Here is a 10,000-nt window from a genome sequence, read left to right as displayed (position 1 = left end):
CACATTTCTAATCTGTTATATTCAATTCTGTAAGCTAATATTATTCAATTCTGTCATCTTCTCCTCGAAATTAGGATGATACAGTTCTCTATTCTATATAACAGTATTAATGCATAATTCTAGTGCACCGATTGTCTGTCCTTACACGATTCTATTCTTTTAAAAGGCTTTTTGAACATTATTACACCGTTCTATTCTATTCTTCCTTTTCTTCTTCATCATCTTCCTCATCTCTCTTTTGTCACACTGTTCCATTCGATTTCTTTTTATTTTGTTCTTTTCTACACTCTATGCTATTCTATTTTCTGCTATTCTATTCATCTTCTAGTCTATGCTACTTTATTAAGCTAACAGTAGCTTATTATTAAATTAATTGTTAATTATTCATTTAGGCTTTAATCAACTTCTATTCAAATGTATTACACAATTCTACTCGTGGCCTAATGGTTAGAGAGTCTGACTCGTAACCCTAAGGTTGTGGGTTCGAGTCTCGGGCCGGCCACGACCGAGGTGCCCTCTGGTTGCCCACTGCTCTGGGTGTGTGTTCACGGTGTGTGTGTGTTCACTGCTGTGTGTGTGCACTTTGGATGGGTTAAATGCAGAGAACGAATTCTGAGTCTGGGTCATCGTACTTAGCCGTATGTCACGTCACTGTTACACAATTGTAACCCAGTCCTATTCCCTTCTAAAATCCCCATCATAATGCTTCAGAACTTCAATTCAATTCAATTCAAGTTTATTTGTATAGCGCTTTTTACAATTGACATTGTCTCAAAGCAGCTTTATAGAACATAAACATAGAACAAATACACTTCAACTGGCATATTTTGCAATGATGTTAGCGATCATTGTGCAATTGCTTGTGTCAGGAATACAAAAATTCCCAAGTTAAAACCTCGGCTCATTTTTAAAAGATATTTTAAAGGTTTTCAAAAGCAGACTTTCCTGCATGATTTATATTATAGTGATCTTAACAGAGTAACTCTGATTCCGGATGTTGACTTGGCATGGGAATATGTTCACTCAATTTTTCTGTCTATCTCAAATAAACATGTTCCCATTAAAAAGCTTCGGATCAGTGGGAGGGAAAATCCCTGGTTCTCAGACAGTCTCTCAGAGCTAATTCATTTAAGAAATAAATCATGGGCCCAAGCTAGATTTCCTAACTCCTCTGCTGACTGGACTACGTTTAGAACCCTAAGGAACAAGTGCACCTTGATGATAAGAAATTCCAAATCAGAGTTTTATCTGAAGACAGTTACACAGAATCTAAAGAACCCCTCCAAATTTTGGAAAGTAATTAAATCTATGTCAGGTCCACATGTTGCTTCAAGCCTCCCTGAACACCTTCTGGTTGGCTCAGATGAAATAAAGGATAAAGCTGCTATGATCAGTCAGATAAATAAACACTTTATCTGTACCGGGTCTTCATTTGACTGTTGAAATGTAAATGCACCTGCCCCATGTTCTGCCACCACTGCAACTGATAGTAATCTGGATTTGTTTGTCTGGAGTTGCACAAGTTAGTGAAGCTCTGAAAGGCATTGACCACAAAAAATCTGCAGGTCCTGACAGTCTGGATCCTTATCTCCTGAAGGTGGTGGTGGATGTTATTGCTGAGCCATTACTCACATTTTTAATTTGAGTCTTATGTCCAGTTCAATACCCCAAATCTGGGAAGCTGCTTATGTTCTGCCCTTATTTAAAGGTGGGGACCCCTCAGAGCTAAATAATTACCGTCCGATTTCCAAACTCTCAATCCTGGCTAAGATCTTTGAATCGCAGGTAAATTTACAGGTTAAACAGTTCTTACTTGATAATAATATTGTAAACAATTTTCAGTCTGGTTTTAGATCTGGCCACAGTACTGTTACTGCTGCTATGGTGGTGATAAATGATCTTATTTGTGCCTTGGATAGAAAACTACATTGCGCTGCTTTATTTATAGATCGATCCGAGGCGTTTGAGTCCGTAGATCATGAATTGTTGCTAAACAAACTTAGGGATGTGGGTTTCAGTCCCAATGCTGTTAAGTGGTTCAGAAACTATTTTGTACTGTAGATAGAATTCATTGTGTCTATGCAGAGGGCCACAAATCTGAGTTTCTTGGGATATCTAAAGGGGTCCCTCAGGGGTCCATTTTGGGACCTATTCTGTTCTCTATTTTTATAAATCACACAGCTGCTTGATGATCTTAGCACTTTTACGTCTGATGGTAATTCCATTGAAAGTGTACCCACATACAAGTACTCGGGTATATGGATAGACGAGAAACTTTTATTTAATGTACATATTGCTAAAGATTGGCTTTTATTTTAGAAATAAATCTAGTTTTACATTTAATGCCAAAAAAAAAAAACTTGTGGAAGCTGCCATCTTGTCTGTGATTGATTATGGTGACATGTTATATATGCATGCGGCCTCCTCTATCTTACGGAGCCTTGATCCGGCGTATCATGCGTCTCTACGCTTTATTACAAATGTAAAGTCCCTTATTCACCATTGTATTCTTTATGATCCGGTGGGTTGGACATCACTGACCACTCGCAGAAAACAGCATTGGTATATTTTTATATATAAAGCCATGCTAGGTAAACGTCCAGCTTAGCTCTGTACCGTCCTCTGTCCCAATGTTGCTAGTTATCAGCTAAAGCGCCTCCAAGTGGTTGCTTCTTAATGTACCCAGGGTTTGGGCAGATTTGGGGAAAACTGCATTTCCATACTATGCACCATGGGCAAAAAGATCTTAAACTAGAAACGCGTTTATCGATAAATACATTTAAGACCATCATAAAAAATGTGGTAAAGGAGACGTGTGGGTAGATTTAGTTCACAATGTGTTTGTATTTATCCCCAATGAACAAGTCTGAGGTGACTCAGGTGACTGTAAAGGAAGGAACCTTGAGAGGAACCTCATCCTCATCTGGGTGACACTGGGGGTGTGATTATATATATATACAGTCTGATAAATGTTGTAGTGATGTAGAACACCACATGGAGCTCACATCTTTGTAGTATAGCAGAATCTAAGTGTAGCTGCTAGATCTCTGGATGCCTCAGGGTTCGCTGGGTCGGCCTCATCTCAGTGGTCCAAAACCTTCATCGCACGGAAGACGATCAGGGCTGGTATAATTTCTGGAAGAACCTGGTGTACAGAGTGCTGGAGTGCGTCAGTGGTATAAATGCTGAAATTTGTCAGCTGCTTTCCTCTGATGGGATTAAAACCATTCTCATTGCCAAGGTACGGATTTCAGAAATAAGTGAAATTGTGTTGAAATCGTGCTGCATTATAGACTTTATTGAAGTGTTCGATTCGGTTAACCTTTACACATAGAAGGAGTCTCCAGCGTCAGCACTTTGTACAGTCAGAGTTTAAGCTGTAAGTTCTCAGACCTCTGTAGGACAGAAGAGCTGCAGGACGTCTCACGTCCACGTTTCCTTCTCTTCATCTTTCAGCTGCAGCTTTTTGCTCTTCGTGTCCGTTTGATTCGGTCGTTCTCTCGCTGACTCTTACCTCCATAAGTCTGCTTTTATAAATTCCTCCTCCTCCTCCTCCTCTTCTTCCTCCCTCTCTGAGGCTCTCACTGTGATTCTCAGATTAAATTATACCCATTTCTGCTAATGTTCAAAAGGCGTAGCGCTTAAGAGAAAAAAGATCTCTTTTTACGATTTCCACAGTTAGACGTTCGGCTCTCGGCCGGAAAGATGCATTAAAGCGGAGTCCGTGTGCATTAGCGGGTGTGAAATGATGGAGATGCTGCAGAAGTGTAATTGCTAGATGATTAGACCAAGAGCTGAGACTCCAGGAGCAAATGTTCATGGAAGCTGAAACATGTCCAGAGACTTTGGTTTTAATGTTTTAAATACCTCACATGTAACACTGGGGGAATTTAACAGCACACACACACACACACACACACACTCACACACACACACACACACACACACACACACACACACACACACACACACACACACACAGAGCTCTGATCACTAAACGCAGACTCACTGAGGTCAGGACATTTTAACAGTAATAATACAGTTTACTTACAGCGAGCTTTTTATTTCTCTTCTGAAACGTTATCATTAATAATGAAGTCGATAAAACCATCAAGGGAAGATGTGACACAAAGCGATGTGATGAAGGTGATGAAGGTGATGAAGGTGATGAAGGTGATGAAGGTGATGAAGGTCAAAAGAATGAAATCGAAGCAGAAATAATGTGAGATTTTCATCATGACTATGACATCACACTGCTCCTGCAGTTATACTGCAGTTATACAATATACCACAAAATAATCAACAGAGAGAGAGAGAGAGAGAGAGAGAGAGAGAGAGAGAGAGAGAGAGAGGGAGACACAGAGAGAGAAAGAGAGAGAGAGAAAGAGAGAGAGAGAGGGGTAGAGAGAGTCAGAGAAACAGAGAGAGACACAGAGAGAGAGAGAGAGACAGAGAGAGACACAGAGAGAGACACAGAGAGAGAGAGAGATAGAGAGAGACAGAGAGAGAGGGAGAGAGGGAGAAAGAGAGAGAGACAGAGAGAGGGAGAGAGATAGAGAGAGACAGAGAGAGAGGGAGAGAGGGAGAAAGAGAGAGAGACAGAGAGAGGGAGAGAGAGAGCACGAGAGAGAGAGAGAGAGAGAGAGATAGAGAGAGACAGAGAGAGACAGAGAGAGAGGAGAGAGAGAGAGAAAGAGTGATAGCGAGAGAGACAGAGAGTGTGAGAGAGAGACAGAGAGAGCTAGAGAGAGAGAGAGAGAGAGAGAGAGAGAGAGGGGGAGAGAGACAGAGAGAGGGAGACACAGAGAGAGAGAGAGACAGAGAGAGGGACACACAGAGAGAGAGAGAGAGAGAGAGAGAGACAGAAAGAGACACAGAGAGAGAGAGAGAGAGAGAGAGAGAGAGAGAGATTTGTCAGGTGATTCCTTAAAGAACTTTCCCCTTTTCTGATAGTTTGTATCACCTTAAACTCGTGACTCGATTTGCAGCCAACTTAAAGATCTTCACTTAGACACCAGTCACAGTGCTAAGCTCCGCCCACATTTATTATGACATCACAGTCCCCTTATACTTATATATGATTCACTGTTGATATGAATCATTGCCCCTCCCCTGCTATGTGATTGTAGCCCCTTTTCCTTTTAACGAGATCATAGCCTTTCTCCTTCTAATACCAAATTGGAGCCCCTCCCCCATTTACTATAAACTCAGAGCCCCTCCCCCATTTACTATAAACTCAGAGCCCCTCCCCCATTTACTATAAACTCAGAGCCCCTCCCCCATTTACTATAAACTCAGAGCCCCTCCCCCATTTACTATAAACTCAGAGCACCTCCCCCATTTACTATAAACTCAGAGCACCTCCCCCATTTACTATAAACTCAGAGCCCCTCCCCCATTTACTATAAACTCAGAGCACCTCCCCCATTTACTATAAACTCAGAGCACCTCCCCCATTTACTATAAACTCAGAGCCCCTCCCCCATTTACGATAAACTCCGAGCACCTCCCCCATATACTATTAACTCAGAGCCCCTCCCCCATTTACTATAAACTTGGAGCCCCTCCCCCATTTACTATAAACTCAGAGCCCCTCCCCCATTTACTATAAACTCAGAGCACCTCCCCCATTTACTATAAACTCAGAGCACCTCCCCCATTTACTATAAACTCAGAGCACCTCCCCCATTTACTATAAACTCAGAGCACCTCCCCCATTTACTATAAACTCAGAGCACCTCCCCCATTGCAATGAAAATTATGACAGTGTTCAGCAGCATAACAATGAAATGTGTTTTGTTTCATGCAGTTTTTGGTGTGTGTGTGTGTGTGTGTGTGTGTGTGTGTGCGCGTGTGTGTGTGTGTGTGTGTGTGTGTGTGTGTGTGTGTGTGTGTGTGTGTGTGTGTGTGTGTGTGTGCGCGTGTGTGTGTTGGCACATTCTGAATCTCTTTGAAGCTGTGCAGGTCGACAGCGAGACGTCAGCTGAAATTATTTAAATGTTGAATGAAGTTGACAGTTCTGCAGCAACAACCCAGTGATTTCTGTAGCAGCTCCGTGTTGTGACTGTGGGAAAGTGTTTAATCACTTAGTGTGTGTTTAATCACTTAGTGTGTGTGTTTAATCACTTAGTGTGTGTGTTTAATCACTTAGTGTGTGTGTTTAATCACTTAGTGTGTGTTTAATCACTTAGTGTGTGTTTAATCACTTAGTGTGTGTGTTTAATCACTTAGTGTGTGTGTTTAATCACTTAGTGTGTGTTTAATCACTTAGTGTGTGTTTAATCACTTAGTGTGTGTGTTTAATCACTTAGTGTGTGTGTTTAATCACTTAGTGTGTGTGTTTAATCACTTAGTGTGTGTGTTTAATCACTTAGTGTGTGTTTAATCACTTAGTGTGTGTTTAATCACTTAGTGTGTGTGTTTAATCACTTAGTGTGTGTTTAATCACTTAGTGTGTGTTTAATCACTTAGTGTGTGTGTTTAATCACTTAGTGTGTGTGTTTAATCACTTAGTGTGTGTTTAATCACTTAGTGTGTGTTTAATCACTTAGTGTGTGTGTTTAATCACTTAGTGTGTGTGTTTAATCACTTACTGTGTGTTTAATCACTTAGTGTGTGTGTTTAATCACTTAGTGTGTGTGTTTAATCACTTACTGTGTGTGTTTAATCACTTACTGTGTGTTTAATCACTTAGTGTGTGTGTTTAATCACTTAGTGTGTGTGTTTAATCACTTAGTGTGTGTGTTTAATCACTTACTGTGTGTTTAATCACTTAGTGTGTGTGTTTAATCACTTAGTGTGTGTGTTTAATCACTTAGTGTGTGTGTTTAATCACTTAGTGTGTGTTTAATCACTTAGTGTGTGTTTAATCACTTAGTGTGTGTGTTTAATCACTTAGTGTGTGTTTAATCACTTAGTGTGTGTGTTTAATCACTTAGTGTGTGTGTTTAATCACTTAGTGTGTGTGTTTAATCACTTAGTGTGTGTGTTTAATCACTTAGTGTGTGTGTTTAATCACTTACTGTGTGTTTAATCACTTAGTGTGTGTGTTTAATCACTTAGTGTGTGTTTAATCACTTAGTGTGTGTGTTTAATCACAGTGTTTTATAATAGTTTATATTGTATAGCACCTTTAACAGTAGCATCTGACTTTGGGTAGCTTTAGGAGCTGCAGCCAGTAAAACATTACAGTGAAAAAAACAAAAGTGTTGATTAACTTTTCAGCCACAGAGAAAGTCGACATGGGACGTAATTTGGGACGTAATTTGGGACGTAATGTTTCTGAGATGAAAAAATGGCGCTTTGACAGTGTTACGAACAATCGAACAATCTTACGAACAATCTTTGGCGCTTTGACAGTGTTACGAACATGACGTCAAATGTTAAATTGGCCCCAAATATTTTAGTTTAGTTAGGGATTGTAAAGCTGAGCCTCCACACTTAAGGCTACAGACTCTGCTTTACACAACTAGCATCTAGCATTTAATAAGAGTGTGTTTGAACCTCACATACAGACAAGAGCCCCACATACAGACAAGAACCCCACCTCCAGACAAGAACCTCACATACAGACAAGAGCCCCACCTCCTGACAAGAGCCTCACATACAGACAAGAGCCCCACCTCCTGACAAGAGCCCCACCTCCAGACAAGAACCCCACCTCCAGACAAGAGCCCCACATACAGACAAGAGCCCCACCTCCAGACAAGAGCCCCACCTCCAGACAAGAGCCCCACCTAGAGACAAGAACCCCACCTCCAGACAAGAACCTCACATACAGACAAGAGCCCCACCTCCAGACAAGAGCCCCACCTCCAGACAAGAGCCCCACCTAGAGACAAGAACCCCACCTCCAGACAAGAGCCCCACCTCCAGACAAGAGCCCCACCTCCAGACAAGAGCCTCACCTCCTGACAAGAACCCCACATACAGACAAGAGCCCCACATACAGACAAGAGCCCCACATACAGACAAGAGCCCCACATACAGACAAGAGCCCCACATACAGACAAGAGCCCCACATACAGACAAGAGCCCCACATACAGACAAGAACCCCACATACAGACAAGAGCCCCACATACAGACAAGAGCCCCACATACAGACAAGAGCCCCACATACAGACAAGAGCCCCGCCTCCAGACAAGAGCCCCGCCGCCAGACAAGAGCCCCGCCTCCAGACAAGAGCCCCACATACAGACAAGAGCCCCACATACAAGTAAAGCAGATTCCTGATTATTTGAGGAAATCTCTGTCAGAAATCGCACGTCTTAAAGGCAGATTCTTTTCATAAGTTGTGACCGATGATCGTAATTGTGAAAAACATCTGAATTAAAGCTCAGCATGTGAGCAGAACCACACCCTCAGTCCTCAGAGCATCTGTTTCAGTCACCGCTGTCAGGAAGTAAAGATCATTTGTCTCCTTTAGCTTCGATTACAGATGTTTTAATTAGACCTCGGATTAACGGGTAATGGGTTCAGAGAGAGTAAAAGCCATACGAGTCGGAGCTTCAGCCAATCAGAACACACCGCACTGGACACATTAATGAAGCATGATGTAATGCAGTTTAGACAATTATGATTTGTCTACTATTTTGTCATCACTGATGAAATAAATCCACGTTCATCAGTGAATAAAGGCGGTGTTCAGGAGGTGCGGCGGAGTTTAAATGTCAGCGTGTTGAAACGGAATAATTCATGTTGACGTGTTGAAGCACGAGTTATTCATCATGCTGATAATAAACGTCTGTCTGCATGAGACACAAACACAGGGCTCTCAGATTGTGAAGACAGGCAAGAGTGACATCTCCAACCCTCCACCCAAACACAACAATGGGCCTACACCCTTTTCTCCACCTTCTCTGAGCCTTTTTAGGGGATTTTGCCTTTTAGCTGACATCTTTGATTAATGCATCAATGGCCAGGATATTAAATATGACATGATTTTAAAAGTGACCTTTAACCTCGATGATGCAATACACTTTAATTTATTTAGTGCTCATAAAATTGTGAAGTCTATTTGGAGAGAGATGTTTAATGTGACAAAATGTCAGTCATCGTGTGATAACGATAATATGACTAGGCCTAGACCAGTGGCTCTCAAACCTTTTCGGTGTGCGGCCCCCCGTGTATACATTGCATCATTACCCCCCCCCGAAGAAAATTAGTGACGTGAAACATTTCAAAACTTATTTGAATTAAACAAAACATATTAAATTATACAGTGTTGTGCTGTTGGTTAGTAGCTTTGTTTTTCTGAGATTTAATTACATAGAATTTATGATAAATTCATTAATTTATAAAATGTCATAAAGCCGGGGCCCCCTGGCACCATCTCAGGGCCCCCAGTTTGAGAACCACTGGCCCTAGACTAATTGTTCTGAGCAGGTGTTATCAGTGACCTGGGGCCCCCTATCACCATCTCAGGGCCCCCAGTTTGAGAACCACTCGCCCTAGACTACATGTCCTGAGCAGGTGTTGTCAGTGACCCGGGGCCCCCTGGCACCATCTCAGGGCCCCCAGTTTGAGAACCACTGGCCTAGGCTACATGTCCTGAGCAGGTGTTGTCAGTGACCCGGGGCCCCCTGGCACCATCTCAGGGCCCCCAGTTTGAGAACCACTGGCCCTAGACTACATGTCCTGAGCAGGTGTTGTCAGTGACCCGGGGCCCCCTGGCACCATCTCAGGGCCCCTCAGACACTGATGACAAACTCCTGCTGATGATCTGGGAAACGTCTCTAACAGCAGTCACAATGTCATTGTTTGTGTTAAACACGTTGTGAATGAGTTGTAACATTAAACAGGAGATCATGACTTACTCTGTGCTCAAAGTGATGCTCGCAGCTCCAGGGCTTTTCTCTGTGGGGGAACGAGGACGATGATGAACAGTTCCAGGACCTGCTTTTTTCCCATTGGTTGTTGTGTTAAATCTTACCCAGATACAATAGTGCTGTTTTCTGATTGGCTGTTGTGTAGCCTCTTGTTGTGATTGGCTGATAAGT

The 10,000-nt window shown here is 42.2% G+C and overlaps 1 long non-coding RNA gene across 1 annotated transcript in view; it reads right to left on the bottom strand.

The window, feature by feature from the left end:
• The window catches only part of LOC125138493, an 11,006-nt gene that overhangs the window by 990 nt on the left and 16 nt on the right, over window positions 1–10,000 (bottom strand). Inside the window, exons 1-3 of the long non-coding RNA XR_007137667.1 lie at window positions 9,818–10,000; window positions 4,052–4,072; window positions 1–3,880 (exon numbers count right to left, since the gene is read on the bottom strand). The exon at window positions 1–3,880 is cut by the window's left edge and continues 990 nt beyond it; the exon at window positions 9,818–10,000 is cut by the window's right edge and continues 16 nt beyond it. This is a non-coding gene — a long non-coding RNA (uncharacterized LOC125138493). The remainder of the gene's footprint in view (window positions 3,881–4,051; window positions 4,073–9,817) is intronic.

Source organism: Tachysurus fulvidraco, chromosome 14 (assembly GCF_022655615.1).
Source record: "Tachysurus fulvidraco isolate hzauxx_2018 chromosome 14, HZAU_PFXX_2.0, whole genome shotgun sequence".
NCBI lineage: Eukaryota > Metazoa > Chordata > Actinopteri > Siluriformes > Bagridae > Tachysurus > Tachysurus fulvidraco.
The sequence above is the reverse complement of the archived record's forward strand: the minus strand, read 5'-3'. Positions and strand labels throughout refer to the sequence as shown.